The sequence below is a fragment of the Podarcis melisellensis genome (assembly GCF_964234715.1).
Source record: "Podarcis melisellensis genome assembly, chromosome: 4".
In the NCBI taxonomy this organism is placed as follows: domain Eukaryota; kingdom Metazoa; phylum Chordata; class Lepidosauria; order Squamata; family Lacertidae; genus Podarcis; species Podarcis melisellensis.
In genome coordinates, this window is record NC_138531.1 from 47,249,880 (window position 1) to 47,272,536 (window position 22,657).

Consider the following 22,657-nt stretch of genomic DNA (forward strand, 5'->3'; position numbering starts at 1 on the left):
ATGAGATGGGGTCGTCAGCCCTACAACGGAAGGAACTCGGTGTGTGCTTAGGGAACTTAGGGATGTCCTGATGGAGCCAGCCAAGCGGGGGAAGGCGAAGGTGGCCTTTCCTATCCCAGGAAGGAGCGACAGCCGCCGCCCCCCTTCCTGCTGGGGGTTGGCTTGCGTTCTCCAGGAGGCTGGAAATACCTCCAAATTCGAAACAGCTGCTGGCCTAGCCGTGGTCTGCCTGCTAAAATATGCCGATCTCCTTTTAATCTGTTTCATATTCACAAATTAAGCACTTAGCCTAGGTAATAAATCATTAGCAGTTTACGAGACGAGGCTGAGACACACCAGTGAAGGGAAGGTGGGGGTGGGGAACCGATCCCCCTAAAGGCGCAGCAGCCGCGCCTGGAAAGCAGCGCTTGGCAAAACGCTGCCTGGATTCTCTGGGGCGCAGAGCGCCCGAAGCACGTAGTGTCGAGGTTGACGCCTTGCCAAAAAACGCTTTCTCGAGTTCAGGGGTGGAAGGTGGGGGCCTGGCCTAAAAAAACTCCTCCGCGGCAAGCGGAAGAAGCTGGAGGTCTGGCTGGAGACAGCTTCCCCGCACCCCGCCAAAGCCTCCTGCCTCCTCTGAGCAGGTAGCGCCCAGCTTGGCTGCACCTGCAAACGCGGCTCCGCTGCAAAGGATGACTCACTGGGAACAAGCAAGGCGCGGGCGCTCTCCCTTCCTCCCTTCCCTTTTTATTTCTGGCTGCGAGTCTCCGTCTCCTTTCCAAGGGCAGCTCGCCCATTCCCGGGCCAAGCTCTCCCCACAGCCAACCCCCCCCCCCAACACCGGGAGACAGAAGACATCGGTAGGACTGGGTTGCAGTCAAGAGCGAGAAGGCTGTGCTCTTCCCGGGACTGCACGGGAAACAATCGTGGAAGAGACCACCAGACAGCATTAGATCACATTGAAACAAGAGAAACATTTTTACTAGCCTGCTTAAAAAATAAAGACCGGTAGCTCAGCCTGCTCACTGACGCCACACACCAAAGCATATTGAGGAAAGGAGGGGTGGGGTGGGGGTGGGGGTGGGGCTTGCACAGGGGCCACACAGGGAGCCTGGTCTGGCAACGTCAAAGTCCCACAACGTGCTTCCGGTGCCAGGACTCAACCCTAGGATACTGTATTTGAAACCATGCTTCTGAGCAAGCGCAGAGTGTTTTTGTCTTAGCGCAGAGCAGCCAGACCCCTCATTTCTGAATACTGTATTAGGATCTCCCAAGCTTAGTTAGCAGGAATACCAAGTCCCATTGCACCCAGGGAGACTTCCTAAAGGGAAACGGCATAATAAGCGGTAAAACACTTGCTGATACCCCTCTTCTTTCCTGGATGGGACTCAAGGCGTCTTACAGATTCTTTGCGTGTTGGATCCCTGACATTGCCATTTAACTGGAATTCTGGTTCCGGGCCGTGGAAAGATCCCTCTCTGCTTGAGGTCCTCCAGAGCCTTTAACTCCCGAAGGAGAGGAAGGATGGTGGACCGTTGACCCTCCAGTTGCTTTTGGGCTTCAGCCGTAGCCAGCATAACCAATGGTCAGAGATGATGGGAGCTGTAGCAGCGTCTGGGGGGTCACCGGGGAGTAGGCAAGGTTAAGTCTAAACTAACAAATGCTCTGGACAAGGAGCTTCACGTATTGTATGTACTTCGAAGTAACCCTGTATTAAGATATGGCTTCGTTCTCTTGAAATAAATTTCTTCTGAAACTAGCGTGTCTTGTGAGGATTATTATTATTATTTGGAAAGGGTGGCGATAATAAAAAGGAACTCATTCCAGGTCAGAGACGGCGGTCCCTCGAGCACGAGCCCCAGCACCCACCGCCAGTCCTGACGGTGACATTTAGCAGCCTGATTATGCGCAGGAGGGGGAGGAGAGGCTGGCGGCCTGCCTGTCATTACATCCCTCCTCCCTCCTCTTCCCCTGCCGAGGAGTCCGGGGACTACAGGCTGGGAAGGGGAACCGGTTTTCTTCCGAGCCTTCTTCCCACCGCTCTGCTTCAGGTCCGCTGCAAGACTCGCCTCTCTTGCGCCCCTCCAAGTTTCCTCAACAGGAAAAGCCTGAGGATAGGATTTTCTCCGGGAGCCTCCCGCTTGACTCGTCTGTGGCCAGACATGAAACGGCTGCCTGCGAGCGCACTGCAGCCAGGAAGAAAGCGAGACCAGGACGGCGCCGGAGTGCCATCCGCAAACGAGTTCAGCCGGAGTTCTTGCCCTAAAGGCGAGTCCTTCTCCTGGGCTTACAGAGCCGCTGACACGTAATGAGTTACAGTACTTGGAACTCTTACCAATCAACCGCCTTAACCCTATGGACGTTTACTCAGATGCAAGCCTAGGGCTCATCCACAATGCCCTTTAACGTATCTCCATTAATTTCCCGTAGTCCGTATCATGTTCCCCTCCAGCAGACTGCCTTCCCACACTTTCCCGTCCCTCAGTCCGGATTTTCTCATAGCCTTCTTTTCGAAGCATTCTTGGTACGAGAAAATCCGGATTGAGGGAGGGGAAAGTGTGGGGAGGCAGTGGTCTGGAGGGGAGCATGATATGGACAACGGAGAATTAATGGAGGTACAGGAAGCTTGCTATCTACACTAAAAGACAGTATGGATGAGCACACCCACACCGAGAGAGAGAGAGAGAGAGAGAGAGAGAGAGAGAGAGAGAGAGAGAGAGAAGAGCTTCTACTGTGCCTTACTCCCAGTTCGAGCCTATTTAGTGGCTTTTGCTCCAGTTTAAATGGGACATTTCACTTCCGGCTCAAGGGGGCTGCCTGTTCGATCACTAAACACCCTGGGAAGTCGGTTTCATTGCGCACTGCAATTCCAGTACTCGAGAGTAAGCCTTACAGAGTTCAAAGAGGCTTACCTCGCAAGTAAGACTGCGGGTCTTTTGCCACTTTAAGGTCCAAGGGCTGCTGCATGCAGAGGGAGCTTCCTGTGGGCCAAACTACCTAGAGAAATATCAGTGTGAGCCAATGCCCAAGTCTCAGGAAAGGCTGCAAGGCTGCACCCATGGGAAGGCAAAATATGGAGCGGGTGTGTGCATTCTGCGCGCACTCCCAAAGCGCACTCCACATGAGGCCGGCACGATACTCCGATAAAGTTGCATTCAGTCTCCTAGCTTTGGAAGGAAGCTGCTATATATAGCCAAGATGGCTGGACAGGACGCTGATGGGAAGGCCCGTCTCTTTCCATAACCGAGCCGGTTTAAGGCGTTCGTCAGCCCGAACGCGCTTGCTTGGAAGGAGGAAGCCCCACCTATTTCAGCCTAGAGGTCGGCTGGATTTCTGCTCGCCTCCTGCCTTCCAAAGGACTCTACTTAGTCTAAAATCGCGGGGGCCCCTTCCATTCATTGTAAAGGTGGGCGGACTTGTTGGGCTCCAGCTCAACTGGGAGGCGGATCGAGATGTCCGCTCAGGCAAAAAAGAAGAAGTTTGTGTGTCCAGGATGCCTCTGGGAAACCTCTTATACTTTCTACAAGCCCTGCTCACCCTCCCCTCGCACCGTCAGGAAGACGATCGATTTCCGTTGCCAATCCATAGGGATCTGCGATCTCGGACAGCACTAATTCCAGCAGGGAGCCAACCGAGGGCTGCGGTCACTCCTAATCGTTATAACCCTCGCCTGCCAGGGTCATTTTTAAAGGGCACCAGGAGCCTTCAGCTCTATGCACACTGCCCAGCGAGTGAGACCCATTCAACTCTATGGGAGTTACTTCCATGTAAACAATGGGTTGCGCTGTTCGGGTCTTTCCTTACCCCGCTCCCCGAGGCTACGCTATCCAGGAAAAGGATTCCGAGAGAGGAAATGAACAGCTCCGATCCACAGCACCATTAAGACGAAGTGAGGTGTGTGAAGTGACTGGCTTCAGGGGTCGTAGTTCAGGATTGTTAGGAAAGACGTCGACTTATAAGGGACTTGTGTTTGATATATACACCAAACCTGATGGATTAGCTGAACGGATTTGCGGACGGGGCCTTCCTGTGAATAAGTAGGCTTTCGGCTTACTGGGGTTTGTGGATTGGAGCTGTTTGGGGTTTTCGGGGGCTCCATGACTAGTAAGGCTTTGAACGCGGAGGTGGCCAACATCAATCGCGGCGGCTCCGAAAACCTCGCTGTGGTGAAGCGAATGCAGCAGCAGGGCGATCCCGGACTCCAAACACTGAAGGGCGGGGGGAGGTGCGGGAGGAGGAGGAGAAAGGGAGGGAGGGAGGGGAGGGGAGGGGGGGAGGGAAATGTAAGCGGGCAGGGACGGGGCCAAGGGAACGAGCGACTGCTGAGTGCATTAAAGAGAGCAACACCGACCTGGGAGCATCCGCCGCGTGCAATTGGAGGCGATCCCCTGGCGAGGAGGCGCTGTCAGAGGCTATTTATCTCTTGCCAGAGCTGAGGCTCCGGTTCCCACATCGGCCGCGTGTAACAATGGCAGCGATCAGCAGCCTTTCACGCGCTTCAGTGCCTGAATGGATTGCGGAAGGTGCCCGCGCTCCGCTCAGATGCCTGCTTGATTCATCCCCTCCACTGCACAGTGACGATCGCCACGGCCGCTCTGCCCGAGGGACGCGCGCGGGAGGGGAGGGGAGAGGCGGTGGTCTGCCCCATTTGCCAGCGGAACGCGCGCACCCCCCCACACACACACAGACGCACCCCCCCCGCTCCACTTCGCCTTCCTTGCCTCCCTCAGCACCACCTGATTTTCCATTTGCAGGACTGTGGCGTTCAGCCAGAAATGTCAGCGAGGACTGAAACTTGACACACAAATAGGAGCCCGAAGCAATTTCCTGCCTCCTCCTCTCCTCCCCTGGCTCTCTCTTTCTGGTCCAGCACACGCACCCCAAACGTCTCCATCTTGTCTTCTAAGTTCACTTTGAAATAGTTTGGCGCTATCTTATTTTCTCCTCTCTCCTCTTAAAATGCTTGTACAATCAAATAGATGTATTTTGCAGCCGGGTGAATTTTGTCACTGGAAATTCTCCCAGGGAAGGAAAGGCCTTCGGTGCTCTGGCCATGAGCTGCTCCTCGAAGCCGGAGTAGCCGTAAGGGAGGGGGCTCACCTGCTGCTTACAGGTAACGAACCAAAACAGAGGAGAGGGCCTCGGCCCATGAAGGCACTTAAGTCTCTGAAGCAGAGAAGTGGGAGCCTACCACCGCCACCGCTCTGACCTGGGAGCACCGTCTCATTCGTCTCAAATTCCCTGACTGTACTCTGGCACTGAAAGAAAGAAAAGATGGGGAAGGAAGCTCAGGAACCCGAGCGCCAGGTAAACCCTGGGTGCCAAAGGCAGCACAGGAGGAGAGATTCTGAAAGGGCCCTTTCATAGGCATCTGCCCTGCTCTGACCATTGGTCCATCTAGCTTAGTATTGTCAACTTCGTGACTGTAGTGGGTCTCCAGGGTTTCAGGCAAGGAGTCTTTTCTTGCTCTGCTTGGAGATGCCAGGGACTGGACCTGAGACCTTCTGCATGCAAAGCAGAAGCTCAGCCACTAAGCTGCAGCCCTTCCCTAAGGGACCTTGGAGATCAGCCATTTCCACACACACTGCTCAATACAGAAATCTTGCGATTGCATTGTCCTTTCCAGCCTCTTCAGCAAAGGAAAGAAACCACCATCTCCTGGGGCAGGCAGGCAGACAGCATTGGTTGATAGGTTCTCCTAATGCTTGGCCAAACTCTGCTTCCTTCCAATTTCCACCGCTTCCTTCTACTCCTGAGCCTTTCACTTGTCCATCAAATCTCAAAGACGTGTGATTGAAGGAGGTCTACACCAGACTGAGCTTCCTTGTGTCTCCTGTTAATCCATTCAGAGACGAGCCAAGTGCCAACTCCTACTAAACACTATAGGAAGGGAAGCAAAATGAAAATCCATCCCTTTACCACAGAGGACAGGGACATGGAAAGGATGCTAAGCGTGTGTGTGTAGGGGGAATCAATCTGTATAAAGACCCCAAACCCCAATTCTAAGCACATTGCTTGGAAATATGCCCCGCTGACATAAATTACTCCCACTCAAAATGTGTAGGTTCGCGTAAGAGATGAAAGAGGATAACAGCGCAGTCATTGCCGGAAGGTTTTTTGCTTAATTACCTCGCTAGGTGAGGAGCTCTGGCTTTGGGCGCCATCCGCTTGCATTAATTTCAGTGTTCGGCATCTCAAAGGTCTGTGAACCGGTATCATCATAATCACTGCTATTGTTATTATGTTAGGAGAAGCGCCGCCCCTAATTCAATGGTGGAGCATCTCGTGTGCATGCAGGAGGTTTCAGGTTCAATCACCTGCCTGAAATCCGGGTGGGTGGGTGGCGCGGCGGCTCTGTCAATGAGGGTGGATGACAATCCTGAGGATGCGTAAACTCTGTTCCTTTGCAGCACACCCCAAATACATCCTTTCCCTCAATGAATTCTGGGCACTGCCATGTACCCCTTTACGATTCCCAGCAACCTTTAAAACACTTCAGTGCCCCGTATCATTTGAGGGAAAGGATATGCTTCGACTGTAAAGGTACACGGTGTGTACACTGTACACAATCTAGGCGGGCCAATGGTCTCACTCGGTATAAGGCCGTTTCCTGTGTCCCTGTTGTTGGGGCTGGGGGCTACACAAACGCCTCTTTCAACTCAGTGGCTCCACCCTCATTGACCTTTATTGGGGCATCAGAGATGGAGGCCTGAAGTCTGTTGCATTAGATAGCGGTGGCCTAGCCCTAGAAAGCCAAGGAGGAGCCCCAGCGAGTCCTGGTCCTCGGGTTCCCCTCGGGAACAGCTCAGATCGAGGTAGGGGAAGGAAGTGTCCACGCCCACCTCTTTCTTCCTTTTTCTTGGTGTCTGCCCATCGGCTAGAGACCCACAACCCTGTCCAGAATTAAAGCTGCTTTGCGTCGCGGCGACTTCTCCGTGACCTGAACCAGACGTAACCTAAAACGCGAGGGATTGCCTGCGTCATGAGTCTGAAACCTATAGGGTCCAGCCAGGGGCATTTGGCCAAGGATTGCATCCAAACCCGAAACAGATGCAGTCGGAAACCGCTCTCATCCAGATCAACGGGACCTTTCATCCAAACGGTTAGGATGAGGAGGTAAAACAAACAAACAAAAACCCGGGGGCTGGTTGAGCGCTGAATGTTCCGACTCCGAGAGCAGTGTTCGGGAATGCTGTTTGGTTTAATTAAACTGAGCGCTCCGTCGGAGCTTGTCTCTCAGCCTCGTTTGGCGCTCCTGTGACCCAGCTGCCTCCCTCCCTCCCTTTCTCTCTCTCTCTCCTCCCCCACCCTCCTCTGCGGGAGAGGTGGAGGGAGAGAAAAAATGCGTCTGCGGGAGTGAGAAAAAGAAAATCCGCGACAGCACCGGAGCAATCAGAAAGCCTGGCGCGAACGTGGCTAAACGGCGAGGCAAGGATGCCTCAGCACTTTCCTTCCTCTTGTGCATTTGCAGCGCAAGGCAGGCTAATTCCTCCGCTGAGGGCCTCAATCAGGCATTTATTTGACACACATGATGCATGAACGGTTAAACGCTATTCTCAGCAGAGGGGGGATCAGCCAGTCGTTTCGTGGCGGAGAGTTGCCGCCGACATGCGGCTAGCTGGAGGAGGCTGCCTTCGCTCGCGTCTCGAGGCTTAGGGGGAAGGAGAAGGGCGGGCAGGAAGGCTCAACTTTTCTCAGCCTCCTCTCCAGCGCAATCAAGGGCGAGGTGATAAACCTCCCGGCTCGCAGCCAGCCCTTCCCCTTTGCTCAGCGATGCCAGATGACCCCCCCTTTCCTTCCTTCCTACTTCCTCCCTCCTCCCCTTCTTCTTCTTCCTCCTCCTCCTCCTCCCCCCCCCCGCTGTTGTTTCCTCTCGCTCGCTCGCTCCCTGCCTCTCTCTCTCTCTTTCTATCTCTCTCTCTCCCTCCTCCCTTCCCCGCTTTGTGTTTCCCTGCCGCACCGCCTGTGCTGGTGGCCACCAAGTGAAACTGACGAACATGCAAAGCCTGGCAGCGCCAAGCTTAGTCAGTTTCACGAGACAGAGAGAGAGGCAGGCAACCAGAAAGGGCGCAGGAACTGCAGGGGGAGACAGGGGCGGCCAATATGGAAGGCGGGGGAACCAAGAGATGGTCCTCTTCGGAATAAAGCATAGAACTACCTGCGTGTTTCCTCGTTAGAGCTTTTGATTTTTGTCGAAAGGGCTCTTGGCCTGAGCCGGGAAACAATTGGCCCGTGTTTCCTTTTGGTTAAGTTATGTTCCATGTTTGAACGAAGAGAGAATCAATTAGGCCCCAATCCCTGCATGTTGCTCCAGCGAAGGCAAATCCAGCAGAGACTGCTAATCCAGAATGAAGTTCCACTGAAATCAAAGGAAATCTCCTGATCCTACACAGGCAGTTCTGCAAGAGGACTGTAGCATTTTCAAACAAACAAAATGTTTATACTCTCATGCTAAGTGCTTCAGTTCAGCTCAGTGCTGCTCAAGGCTTTTAATGGGCCTCATGTTAAGTGGGTGTTTCCTGAGAGGAGCAATGGCTCCCCAAAACACCCTTTCTATTAGGGCAACTAGCTTGTGGAACCTTCTCTCCCCTGAAATAAAGCAGGGGCCAACTCCTTTGAGCTTTTGGAGCCAGGGTGGCAAAATGCAAGTGGCCTTTTTCTCAAAGTTGTTTGGCTGCCGACTACAAAAATGATCTTCCTTCAGTTAGCTTTAATGTGTTTTTCTTTTTCAATTTCCACTTTGATGTTATTTGTGCTAGGCAAAAAGACGTGGAACACAACTTTACTTTGAGGCAAGGTTACCAAGCACTTAGCACTTCAAATACTATAAATGCTATAAGCACTATATAAGTGACAATAAAATCAAGACGTAAGCTGTAAGAGGTCAGCTGGATACCTTTTTTGTTTATAGCTTTTCTTCATTATTTTTACAGATATCAAAACAGATACTCTAAAACAAATAAAGCTTACCAAAAGATGGGAATGGCTACAATACAAACAAAATTAACAGTAAAACAAGGCTGGCTTGGCCACATGGTTGCTACAGTTCTTTATTTTGGGGCAATGGTAATGTTCAAAGTTGAAAAACAAAAAGGAAGAAGACTGAAGAAGAAAGTACAGCATTGGAGGCTGTAGTATATGATCTATTGTTGCTTTAAGGCTTGTTATACTACTCCCAAAGAGGGCCTGCTTCTTGTAGCTGAGGAGGGAATGTTTAGAGCTGGCAGGGAACTTATAGCAGCCCATACTTTGTGTGTTTGCTGAAGAAAATGAAGAATGTTGCCCTAAAAAACCATGAGATTCAATATCTGAGAGCCACCCTACCACATGGCAGAGACTTCATTGGGATCCTAGCAGGGGCAGCTCATGCATGAGGTCAGGTGAAGCCATTTCAGGCAGGGGATCCAACCCCTGCTGCTGCATCGCTGCCAGCCCTGCTTCCTGCACTGACAAGGCATCATTGCCCTTGACCCGACATCCACTGCATCATCACCACTGCCGCTGTGTCATGGGGCAGTCACAGGTGAAGATACAGTTGTGTTGACAGGGTGGCAGCAGTGTGGGGGCAGGGAGGGGACTGGGTGAGAACCTAGATCTGTGGGGTGGGTGACATTGACATCAGGGCATGGGCAAAATGCCTTGGGTCAGCCCTGGCTTCTAGAACTGGTGCAAGAGTGCATTGAAAGCAGAACAGCAAATAGGAAGTTGAGTCTGGGCCCTCTCACAAACATTGTTGAGGAAAAGTCTGGAAGTAGACCTGCTACACTGATATGTTTTGCAATTCTGCACAAGCCATACAACTTGGTAGCACTACAAAGCCACAGGACTGCTCAGAGGATGGGGCAATTGCCCCATGCATGCAGAAAGCTAGGGGCCCCCTGCTTCGGGTCCTGTGCATAACATTGGCCATCAATGGTAAGTCAATGCACCTAATATTTCAAGGCAAGGTGCTACCAGAAAGTAATTTTCTGCGGCAGTTGCCACAGGAAAGCTGTAGGAGTGTTGTGAGGCCAGGCCTTAAGGGAATAATCCTTCCTGAGTAGTGGAGAAGGCAAACAGCAGCCCAGAACCAGAAGACATGTGAGACTGAGCCCCAGAAAAAATATCTGCCACAAGGAGGTTGGAATTTGGAGGAGGTACTCAGGCAGGAGAAGTATAACCTAATCCCTATTCCCTTAATCCCATGTAATAAAAAAATAATGAAGCACATCTGTCATTCTGCTTGATCCCAGGGCAAGGAAGATCTGCAGGTGAGAATTTGCAGCTTGTGCATGCAGTAATTCTTGTATGTAGACTCCCACATTTGTGCACACATGCATGGGTCCTTGCAGGGGGCATCAGCAGGGATCCCAACATCACACCAGTACCGGGCCCCATAAACCCTCTGGGTGGCCTTGTAAAGCTGACCATGGCTGCGGGGGGGGGGGTTGGACATTGAAGGCACTCCACACCCAGGCTGCTATTTATGACAGGGCCAGTCCCAGTCCTGCTTCTGAAAACCTACTTGTTCACTCAGACCTTTGCTGGTCATTGATTCCAGTACTATTGAGATTTGTCCGTCTTCTGTAGTTGTTACTGCTTTTACTATAGGTGTTGGCTTTTAATGTGCCATTTTATTATTATGTACTGCAAACCTCCCTCGGATTTTTTAATGAAGGGCATTGTAAAAATACTTGCTCAAATAAACAAGGAAACAAATCCTAGCATATGTTGTACCTGCAAAGTAAATCACACAGATAGGGCTTGAACCTCTTGTTCTTGTGAATCTTGTTGCCTTCCATATGTTTAGAATTGTGGCTGTTGGAGTTCTTTCTTAGTTGTGGGTGAGATTGTTAGCTTCTCTGAGAGACCACTGGAGTCCACTGGTTTTAGAAGCCTTGATTGTCAAGCAACTTGCCTGCACTGGAATGTACCATCTGTTGGACTGCTTCCTTATCCTAAGCACATTTATTGGATCATATTGGATCGCATTTGACACATGAGATCATAGCATTGTGGAGTAGGAAGGGACCACGGGGATCATCAAGTCTAACCCCCTGCAATCAGGAATCTTTTGCCCAATGTGAGACTTGAACCCACGACTGTGAAATTAGCTGCCTATGGGTCAGTTTTAATTCTTGCTATTTCTTCCTGGTGAGGCTGCATTGTCATCAGTGGGGAAAATACGCGTCAGGACTTCAGTGAGAGACAGAAAATAAATATGCTTTATTAAATAAGTAGATTTGGTGGGAGATTGCTGCACCCAATTTTATAGTATCCTGTGAAATTCCCTCAAAACATAATTTGTTCAAAACTGATACGAGTCAATAAAAAAGACTGAGCTGATTCACCAAGGCTGCTTCTGCATGGCCTGGGCAAATGCTTCTTCCATCATCCTCTCTCATTTCCCTCTATGCATCCCAAGTGTCAAGGACTGTGTCAAGTGAAGAAGAGCAGAGTGGCCTCGCGGAGCTTGCAAATTGCCAGCATTTACTGCCGGGATATGACATGGTTGTGGCCTGGAATCAGAAAGGAAAGATGGCAGGGCTAATTGTCTGGGATGATTAGGTGGGAGGATGTTGCAGAGCATGAAAAGGCACGTGGGAAGGGATTTAGTGATAGGGAGCTGCAGGAATAGATGGTGAAGAGACCAGGGAGAGAAAACTGAGAAAGGGCATGTGAGATAGAAAAAGAGCGCTGAAAGAGGTGCTGGATGGTGAGGTGTTTCAGCTGGCTGGAGAGCTTTGATGGGTGTAGGTAGAATGTTTTGACCCAGGTGTAAAGGATCAACCCCTACCACAAACCTGTATCTCTCTCCTATAGTCTGAAAGATACAATCTACAAAAGCTGTGTAGTATAATTATTCTGACTGTGCCTTCTATCAGCTTAGGCTGGTGGCCCACCTATGCCCCTATCTGGCCAGTGACAGCCCAGCTACTATTGTCTATGCTCTGGTAACCTCTAGATTAGATTACTTCAATGTGTTATATGGTTCAGAAACTTCAGCTGGTGCAGAATTTGCCAGCTAACCAAATTGCTCACAAGGGCAAGACAGTTTAAACATATTACACCAATTCTAACCTGACTGCACTGGCTGCCAATTTGCTTCTGGGCCCAATTAAAAGTGCTGGTTCTGACCCATAAAACCTTACAATAGTTCAGGATCACAAAACCTCAAGGACCACAGTCTCCCCATATGAACCAACCCAGACCCGGCCTGCAATGATCATCTGAGGCCCTTCTTTGTGTGTCTCCTCCATGAGAGGTTCGGAGAGTGGCAGCACTGGAATGGGCCTTTTTCTTCCTTCATTATACAGTGGTACCTCAGGTTACAGACGCTTCAGGTTACAGACGCTTCAGGTTACAGACTCATCTAACCCAGAAATAGTACTTCGGGTTAAGAACTTTGCTTCAGGATGAGAACAGAAATCATGCGGCAGCGGTGCCGTGGCAGCGGGAGGCCCCATTAGCTAAAGTGTTAAGAACAGGTTAAGAACAGATCAGGTTAAGAACAGTTTCAAATTAAGAACGGACCTCCAGAAGGAATTAAGTTCTTAACCCGAGGTACCACTGTACACCTTTAGGCACCAGGCATAAACATCCTTCTTCAACCAGGCCTTTTGCTGATTAAGATCCTATATTTTTTTAATGTGTTTGTGGGATGGGGGAGTTACTGGTTTGCTTTGTTCTTGTTTTTGTTATGTATTTTGTGTTTTTATCTTGTATCTTTATGCTGTGAACCACCCTGAGATCTTCAGATGAAGGACAGCAGACTGACTGACTTGACTGTATAAATAAATAAAATGGTATTTGTAGGAAACTTCCTTATAATGAATTGTTCTACACTCACTGGCAACAGCGTTCCAGGGTTTCATTCCCTGACCTTTGTAGGCATGGCTGGATTAAGGTGGTACAGTCCCAAAAATAGGGACCCCTTCCCCCAAACTGAATGTGTGAAATAAGGTACTGCAAAAAAAGTATTGTGGTATCCTAAACACTAACATGCTTATAATGTTGTAAGTTTTACAACAACAACAAAATTACAACACCTCAGCACATGCCATTTAACAATGCAGCCAGCTGAAAACAGGTTTTTTTGCCAACCTTGATGACAATAAAAATTAGATATCATTACAATGTATTACCTGTCTTTTACCCAAAGCTCTCAGGACAGGTTACAACAACTTAAACAACTTATGGTTTTTTAAAGCAACTTACAAAAAGAAGGTGGGTCTGGAAAACATACATATGAAATGTCAGAAGCCATGGTAAAAAAACAAACCTGCATCTTCAGCATTTGCTGAAAGCTGCATGATGAAGCTGGAAAGAGAGTTCCACAATTTAGGGGCTGCCACAGAGAATGCCCTTTCCCAAGCTGCCACCACCACTAGGAGAAAATACAAAAAGAAAGTACTCTAACCATGTTCACTTAACACAGTATCACTGTTTTTGCACACTTCCTGCCTTGGGTAGCCTAACCTACCTCACATGGCCATTGCTGTGATATAGAAGGATGAATAAAATGGCTGAAAAATGGACGTTAGTGCTGGCATCATAGACACCAGATGTTGGTTTCTTTAACCAGACTTATGTATCTCTAGTCTATAAACAGTCATGTTTTCTTGTGCACCCCCCCCCAAAAAAAATTGGCGCCAACCAATCTTAATCTGGCTTGATTATTGGATGTTTTAGATCCCTTCAGTTTTGGGCCTTAGATTTCAACTGATAGTGAATCACAACCTAACTGACAGGGGCTTCTGTTTTGACCAGAGGAGCAGCACTGCATGAAGGTTCTTTGCCCCCCCTACACTGTTTTCCTGATCTAAACTGCATCCTCACCAAGTACTATTAATACCACTAGGGGGGGGAGGCACTATATAATGCCTACTGTTTTTTCTCAGTGATGCTAACAGGAACATCTAGCAGTAATTATGGTTGGCTGGCTGGCTGGTATGGCTTAAAATTCAGGTAACCTTGTCATTTTTGTACAATACTATGGGTAAAGAATTTGGCTCTTCATCTCATTTGATACCCTGCATGACTATTTGAAGCCACATCCCCCTTTGGTACTCAATTGCACAAGGCCTTCTTGAGCTACCAGAGTCTCATATTTCCTGTACTTCCTTTTGTCATTCAAATGACAATATTCTACTACTCATGTATTCAAAACCTGTCTTCTCTCCCATCTTTGTCGTGTCCATGTATATCCTTCTGGGCATCTGTCTCCTCTCTGGACATCTGCAATAGAACACTATATGCAGCAGGGGAAGCAGAGCTGTGTCTGCAATCCATAATCAAGACTACTCTTAAATTTTTAAACCTACAGAACTGCTTTGAAGTAAGTAGTTCCTTTACAATCTGGTGTCCCATCATAAACACATTCATTTAGAAATAGATGAATGGAACTTACTTCCACTGAAAGAGCCACAGTTCAGAGAAAGTTCAGCTTGTTTTTAAGACCTTTGAAATAATGCAAATTAAGTGCATTGTTAAACCCTTGTGCTCTGATAATTTCAACAACACTGGTTTATGGATTTTACCCATTTCAGTTGGACCCCCTACATGTAGCACTTTCACCCACGGCAGAAGAGGACATCCTGCAGCCCAAGTGCCAACTAATTTCATGAGGGTGCCAAGGAAGGGGAAAGGGAAGGAAGAGAGAGGGCAGCACAGAGAGAGGTGGGTGGTAGAAAAGGTGAGAAGGGGGTGCCTCTTCCACTTTGGTTCTGACTTTGGCCCTGCCCATCACTGGCTGCAGCCTCACCCACCTCAAGCAAGTGGCCTTCAACAGTTTGCCCCAAGCCAATGTGGTCTTCAACAGAAAAGGGCTTTCCACCCCTGATGTATGGGATGCAAGCCCTTATTTACACATCAGCAGACCAGCATCCCTGAAGTTCAGTGGCACCAGATCAGCATTAGTAGAGGCCCATATCCCATGCTAGATTTAGTACAAATTAGTTTCAAATTAGATTACAATTTCCCCTTATGGTTGCTACAGTTATGGAAATGTCTGCCCAGCCACAAAAGTTCATTGGTACTCATTTAGGGACTTGGCTTGTATGTGGTAGGAATCTATTGAGTTTCACAAACAAACGTTCAGCAAGAATAAAACAACAACTTGGCAAACGGAAAACACTAATGCCAATAAAGCAGAAAGCTGCAGAGTACCTTTTTCAGGTTATAACAGATGCAGGATCATATATATTTTTTAAAATAACATTTATTGATTTTCTGCATACATCAATAAAAATGTAACTTTTACAGAAAAGAAATTTAAATATACTATGTGGAAATGTGATCTTACTAGACACACTGTGAACCACTGACAACTGGACATTTAATACAGATGGATATTGCATTGAAGATTTTTTGATAGGTCATCATTTTCTAAACATTTTTAAGCCAGTTGCTTTTGTTGTTCTTGTTCTTTCCTTCTCAAGAGTTTAGCCAAAGGCATTCTGGCAGCTGCCAGTATACATAACTGGAGTTCTTAGATGCTCACTGGTAGCACCATTGTTCCATAATGATGAAGACAGAGTAAAGGATCTATGAAAGGTCATATTGCTGCCTTGTTTAGTTCTGAAGTGTTTCAAAGTTTCCTTCTAACCCACAAGCATCCTAAGTAGTTAGTGAACTGCCTGTCTAAATGCATTCTGGAGCTTTTGATAATTAAAACAAAATGTATTCATAATGTAGACATTATTTTAGACAGATCTACAAACATATAAATGTGATATATTTTTGCTTAGGCCAGTCCACAGTTGCAGAAATCAGTGCAATTAAGTCAGCAAAAGTGTGAGCACAGTTGGTCCAACAGTTTGAGGAATGCATAGTAATTCATCTCTCAAATGCCAGTGCTTTTTCTATATTTGTTTTTCAAGTAGAGGTTGTACGGAGGAGTCAATTGTAGGCAAGAAAATGAGGGCTTCAAAGAATCTGAAGAGGTCTAGGAAATGACATGCAAACTCAGCAAAGGAGGTGTCTACATTCCATCAAAGTGAGCAGAGGGTCTCAGAACCCTATTAAAGAGGAATGGCTTAGGCCCAGTTCTCATTGAGGTGCTGAACCTGTGTCGGAGCTGCATCTCTTGAGGTCTGGTGGGGCCTCACATTAAATAACAGGAGGTCATCTGACCCAACCCCTGCTCAAAGCAGATATCATGCAACAAGATTACTAAGTGGAGGCTGACTTGGCCAGTTATGAAGAGGGCAGTGCCCACCAACCTCAGTCTACTCTCAGCCAGTTCCTACCTGCCAGCCTTCTGGTGTATAAATAGCCCAGGGGATAACTCTGGCTGTCAGCTTCCTCCTCCTTAGTCTCAGTTTTACCCTTGTAGATCTCAGAAAGAGGATGGGGGCAAGCCAAGAAATAGTCAGCCTCATCCATGCATCCATCTTTGCATTTGGGAGTTATTGGCTCTGGCTCCACCTACTGATGGCCTCCTTGCCTTCCACCCTACCGATGGGCACCAGGCCACCATTGATACTTCCTTGCAGAGTCCACTCCACATAGAAAAATGGAGTCAGAGATCAGGGTTCTCACCTAGCCATTTTCCTTTACATGCAGGAGCTGGGAACTCTCCACTCACCCTAAAATGCCGGGAGCATTCAATCTCTTAAGCCCTACCAGGATTCTGCAGGGCCCAGGCCTGTGGCCCTCCAGATGTTAATGGAAAGGACTCCAACGCCCATCCACCCCAGCCAGCATGGTCAGTAGTCAATAGGAGTTGTAGTCCAGCAACTTCTAAGAAGACCACAGGTTTCCCACTCCTGGTTTACCACTAGAGAGAAAGAAGTAGGCCTTGGATTTCACCTAAGCAAAACATTCCCTGCAGAGCTTCAAATCCTTCCACTCATCGAGGGTGTGGCTGGCAAACTGCAGAGCGCGGCTACCCACATTGGCCCACTGGTCTCTCTCCCGCACGTCCGGATAGCCGCTACTCCAAGATGCCTGGAGAAGTTTCCAGGGCTGGGGAAGCGTCGGGACAAGGGACCGGTCTGTTCTGCTTTTCCGACAGGCAGCTCACAAAGCCTGTCGCCCTGCCCCCCTTCCCATCAATTTCCTAATTAGCGACGCCTTTCTGTGTAGCAAGCCGTTTCATATTAATGTGGCATTATGCCTTGCTGGAGCAAGAGGCCGGAGAGGCCGCTCCAGCGGCGGGTAAGGCTCCGGGCACGCTTCCTGAGCAGGCGTTCCTCGGGAGCCCATCGCGCAGGCGCGACGCGGAGGAAGCAGGCAAGGCGAGCAAGAGGGGAATTCTGCAGCAGCTCGGCAGCTGCCACCCGCGAGGCTGGGCCGCAGCCCCCGGAGCCTCTTTCCCCTTTCCGCGCGCAGCCATTCACCTTAGATCACTGGGCTGCAGTAAATCCACCCATTCCCCGTGGTCTTCCCGGTGCAGTCGGGCGCCCCAGCGCGCACGGATGTATGCGCCTGTATGGACATGTAAATAAATAAATCCTCCCCTCTGCTTGCTCGAAAGCCCCGATTTGCATCGCGATTGGTAGCGAGTCAACTTTTGCTGCAAATCCGCTCGCGCTCCCGGTCTGTTTTCTTGGCTCGGCAGCCAAAGGCTGCCAAACATACGGCGCTCTGCTTTTACATTAAAATTTCAGCGTGTAGGCAACTATTTACATTCTCGGCTTTACGGACGCCTGTGTATATAAAAACCATCGAACATGCTGTCCGTGGGTGCATTTGTGAAAAAGCAGGGATCGATCTGCTGTTATTGCAGGGAGGGCTCACGTCATGGGCACACACACACACCACACCTCCCCCCCCCCCCATCTATTGTTTCATAAAGGTCTCTTTCTGGTGCCTCTTGGATTTAGAACGCGAGGCTGTGTTTTGTTCGGGGCTTTTCCCGTGGTTGTGTTTTTTAACTGGCTCGTAGCTGTTGCTGTTTCCCCTGCCCTGGCCTATCAAATGATTTCCTGCCACACAGCGCTGTCGCCTTCCGTCTTGCAGCCCGATCGACGACCCGGCTCGGTGGAGCACGCTTGCATGTCTAAGCCAATGCAAACCACGATTTCCGTATGGCCGGTGGGGTTCCCTTGCCAGAAAAGGTGGCCCTGGGATCAGGAGGAGGAGGAGGAGGGAAATAAACGGAGCCAAGTCCACAAACAAACAAAATTTCCTCTTAAATCAATCCCTAAAATAGGGTTGATTCGGTTTGGTGGTCTTTCAGCTAAGAAGAGGAAGCGTATGTCAGCAACAAGGATGAAAGGAGATCCTGCGAGGTGTTCTTCCTTGCGAAAGGTAAAAGCAATACAAAGAGCAAACCAGTTGCTGAAAGGAGCGGCGGCGGAGGAGAGAGACTCACCCTGTGAAATATTCCCTGAGCGGCAGCCTCAGCTAAACAACAGCCTCAACCAAGGCCGCCAAGGTCAAATCCAGCCGGTTAAGAAGGGGGGAGGGGCGGGAGGGATGCAAAGCTGGCTCGCTCGCTCGCTGGGGAGGAAGGCATTGCTTCTTCAACGGTGCATGGTTCTGTTTAGGCGGAGAGCAAAACAGAACAACCTCTGCCCGGCGAAAGGCTTTTTCTCCCAACAAATTTAACAGCTGCTGCCTCTTTGGCTGGAAATCTTTCGTGCGCTCTGCCCGCCCGTGCAATTTGGGGCGCATGCTCAAGGCCACTTCATGCGGATTAGCTACCTTTTAAACACCCTGTTTTGCTGAAACAGGACGGCCAGAAAGTGGATCCTGCACTGCCCTGCACGCACACACACGCATGCACACCCACCCTTAGGTGAATACTTAGTATTGAAAAGATGTTTTAAACCCAATTAAGCTACATGCTTCGCGCTAACCTACAGCAGCGCTTCCTCCCTCCCGTTCAACCTCCCCCCGCCGTTGCTCAATCATAGTCAGTAAACCCAGATGAGAATCTCCACTTTATTCGTAGGCTTTCCGCGGGGCGGAGGGTGGGGGAAGGAGATGACTGTTTTAACCCCTCTGGTTGTTAAAAGGAGATAAGGACTAAGTAATCCACCTCCAGTGGTTTGCCTATATACATCATTCATGACGGGGAGCAGGAAACCAAGGTTGGTAGTCCCAGGCTGTTTAGCTGGAACTATAAACACAACACCCTTATAGTGACATCTGAAGTACATTTGTTGGAGGGGCCAGGCAGTGCTGAAAGAGTCAGTTGGCTTGTAAATTTGGCCAGAAGTCCACAAGCCAGTGAAGAGCCTTAAAAAAGAAAGTATACCCGCAAGGAGTGGAGGAAAGACAACTTGGCTTCATTGCTAGCCTGCAGAACATTTCCATTTATTTATTTCTTAAGCTATCCCCCGGGAATGCACTGCTGCTGCAATTCAGTGGCACAAGAGTTAAGTCTTCAGACCTTTGCCTCAATGGAGAGAGCCAAAGGCCCAGACCTTTGACCTGCCCTGGGACCCTCAGTTCCTTGGCCCTGAGCCCTTGGTCGAAGAACATGCAGCAGTGAGATGGCCCAAGTGACCTCCCCAACTTGAGACCATGGATGGGCTCCTTGATTTTGAGATGAAGATACTTAAACTACTTACTAAACCAGCTGCTTAGGAAATGCAAGACTCTCTTCTCCCACCCATCCCATACTGGACAGCAGACCAGCTAGCCAAATGAAAAAAGCTGGTTGCAAACTGATTTGGTGCAGGAGACCTAAAGCTCAGTGGAAAGTTTCCTGAAATACCTAGAAAAGATTGGCCCAAATAGAAATTTCCTGATGATTTTGGAACGTACAGTCAGGCACACCCTCCGCCTCATGTGACTGATGCGCAACTGTTTCTTTTCGCATTTATATCCGTTTGAGTTTTAAATGGCGAGTTAGCATTCAGTAAAAAGTTAATAAAGTCTGCTGAAAGAAGGTGGCTATTTGTTGAGGACCCAGTCATATACCGAGTGTGTTCAGTATTTAAGAACATAATGAGAGCCTGCAGGATCAGGCCAATGGCCCATCTAGCTCAGCATCCTGTTCTCCTAGTGCCTGTGGGAACAGGACAGGAACACAAAAGCACTCTCTCTTCCTGTGGTTTCCAGCAACTGGTACTCAGAAGCATTACTGCCTGACAGGGAGGCTGGAGCACAGCCATGTTAGCTAGTAGCTATGGATAGCCTTCTCCTCCAATGAATCTGTCCAAATTCGTAGTTCTGTTAACCTGAATGGTGTTCTAGCAACAGATTCAACTAGTCCGAAGTAAGTGGGCTGTGTATGTGCCTTTAACAGCTGTGAAAAATCCCTCCATCTCAACCCGCTTCTGCTCTTCCTTTCTCCCTGCCTGAGTGATCCGTGGTAAGCCCCAAGTGGCTGACGTTGCCATCAACAAACCACTAAACCAAGTGATGTTAACGATCTACAAGTGACTTGGGGCCACTTCTCCCCAGTCTTATTTACTAACTGCACAATGACATGGGCGACAAGCAGATTTTGAAGGTCTGGCCACTCCAGACCTTCCTTGGGAATAAGGCCCACGGAGCTTCAAGGGCTCAATCACCGCAGCCACTCCAAAGGGATGTGCTTCATATAGGGCTGTAACGGTGGTCGTCAGCGTCGCTCTCTCTGTTAGACACATTCCCATCAGACAGGCCGGTTTAAGTGATTTCAAGAGCCCTCTTTCCCCCGGCAGAGCCCATTGTCTGCACAGCGAGGCCTATTTCCGAGACAGTGGCTTGAAGAACTCGGCCTCTGATTCTGCAAAGCCTTCCCTTAGCCCCGTTGGGCTGCAGTTTCTTTGTCGCGCACTCTAAAGAATGGCTCTTCTCTTGCCAGGGTCCCACAGAAGGGAGCTGTATGGGCTGAATGTAAGCATTGTTCGTGACGCTTCTGTGTGGGAGAATACAACAACCTCTCTATTTTAAAGAGCCAAGAGGGGAGAAACGGCTGGTGCAAGGGGGCTTCTTCTTCGAAGCGTAGCTCTAGGAGCAGAGAGGGGGACAGGGATGGCGTGGGGGCGGGGCTGCTCTCCGCCTAATCAGCGGTCACAAAATAACAGGCTTCCTGCCCGCAGCAAAAGGCCAGTCGGGAATGCGAGGAGGGGTTGAGAGAATGCAGGCAAAGAGACCCTGAAAGCTTTAGTTAAGGAGACGCAGCATAAATGAAGCTGGGACTGTCATCTAGCAGCACCGGCTCCCAGAACAAATAAAGACACACAGGAGGCTGTGGACCCAGGATATCCTGTGCTCAGAATATATGATCTTCTACACACAGCGGGGAAAGAAGGAGGAAGACCACTTGTGTACCGTCTTCCTGCCCTTCCAGCTCTGTATCAGGGACTTTCTAACGTCGTATGAAGTCAAACACGTCAAGCACTTGCACTTGTAGTATCTGAATGCTTTTTATTATTATCCTCTTCATCACCATAACTTATTTATGTATCTATTTCAGTATCTCAAAAGAGGTACTTATCCTGAGATTTTCATATTATGAAAATATATTACCTTTTAATTAATTACTTGATGAAAAGGCATATAAAATTATTGAGCCAACTGACATTCCAAACTTTAACTCTCTACTTGCTTGCAGTATTTAACCTTTTCTCACCAAATCACTTGATTTCTTCCTCTTCCTCTCTTGCTCAGGTTGCAACACTGACTGTGTTTATTTGGAATTTCCTTCTGAGTTTTGCTTTTGTTTTAAGCCAAGCTTGGCCCTCCAGCTGTTTTGGGACTACACCTCCCATCATTCTTAACTAACAGGACCAGTAGTCAGGGATGGTGGGAATTGTAGTCCCAAAACAGCTGGAGGGCCAAGTTTGGCCATGCCTGGTTTTAAGCCCTATCCAGTTAAGCCTGCCTGGAGTGTTTCAACCCAGCTGTGGTTTCAAGCAAATGCTGCTATTTTCATGGACATCACTTAAGAGATCCTCTAAAGTAGAGGTTTTCAACCTTTTTGAGTCCATGGCTCCCTTAACCAACTACCATATGCTCTTTCTGTGGCACCCCTGTGGAGCCCAGTTATGTCACCCCTTGCCTGCAGAGCTGGCAGCCTCTCACCCTTTTTCAAACACCCTCTCTTGTGCAGTGTTCGTTCCCTCAGCCTCCTCTCCCCTCTCCTTGGGAGTCTTCTGGTCTCTGACCTGCCCCTCCCCAAAGAGAGGTGCCTCACACTGCCCCAAAGGGGCCTGGGACTTGTCAGTCCATTCTCAACAACAAGGGCTGGTGGACTGGCTGGCTGGGCTCCCTCACCCACTTGCTTGCTTACTCTGAGGCTGCATCAACTCCTGGCAACCAGCACCCCCTGGCCAGCCCCAGAGGCACAACTGGCCTGCAGAATTTGCAGCCAGGGCTGCTGCAACAAACAGCTATGCAAGAGATGCAAGAGAGCATCAGAGGAGGGAGGGAGGGGAAAAAAACAGAGGCCCGTGTTGCCCACATCATGCCTGGCCATCATTCAAGGCACCCCAGATTGCCATAGCACACTGGTTGAAAACCACTACTCTAAAGCATTGGTATGCAAACTAAGGCCTGTGTGCCAGATCAGGCCCAATCACCTTCTCAATCCGGCCCGCGGACAGCCCGGGAATCAGCGTGTTTTACATGAGTAGAATGTGTCCTTTTATCTCTGGGTTATTTGTGGGGCCTGCCTGGTGTTTTTACATGAGTAGAATGTGTGCTTTTATTTAAAATGCATCTCTGGGTTATTTGAGGGGCATTTGGAATTCATTCATTTCCCCCCCAAAAATATAGCCCCCCCCCAAGGTCTGAGGGACAGTGGACTGGCCCC

At 49.3% G+C, this 22,657-nt stretch overlaps 1 long non-coding RNA gene across 2 annotated transcripts in view; it reads left to right on the forward strand.

Annotated features, from left to right (window-relative positions):
• The window catches only part of LOC309368716, a 53,959-nt gene that overhangs the window by 29,414 nt on the left and 1,888 nt on the right, over positions 1–22,657 (forward strand). Inside the window, exon 3 of one of the 2 annotated variants that reach the window (XR_014167896.1) lies at positions 18,143–18,213. This is a non-coding gene — a long non-coding RNA (uncharacterized lncRNA). Of the gene's footprint in view, positions 1–18,142; positions 21,542–22,657 lie in introns of those variants that run through there. The other variant, XR_014167897.1, reaches the window with a different exon arrangement.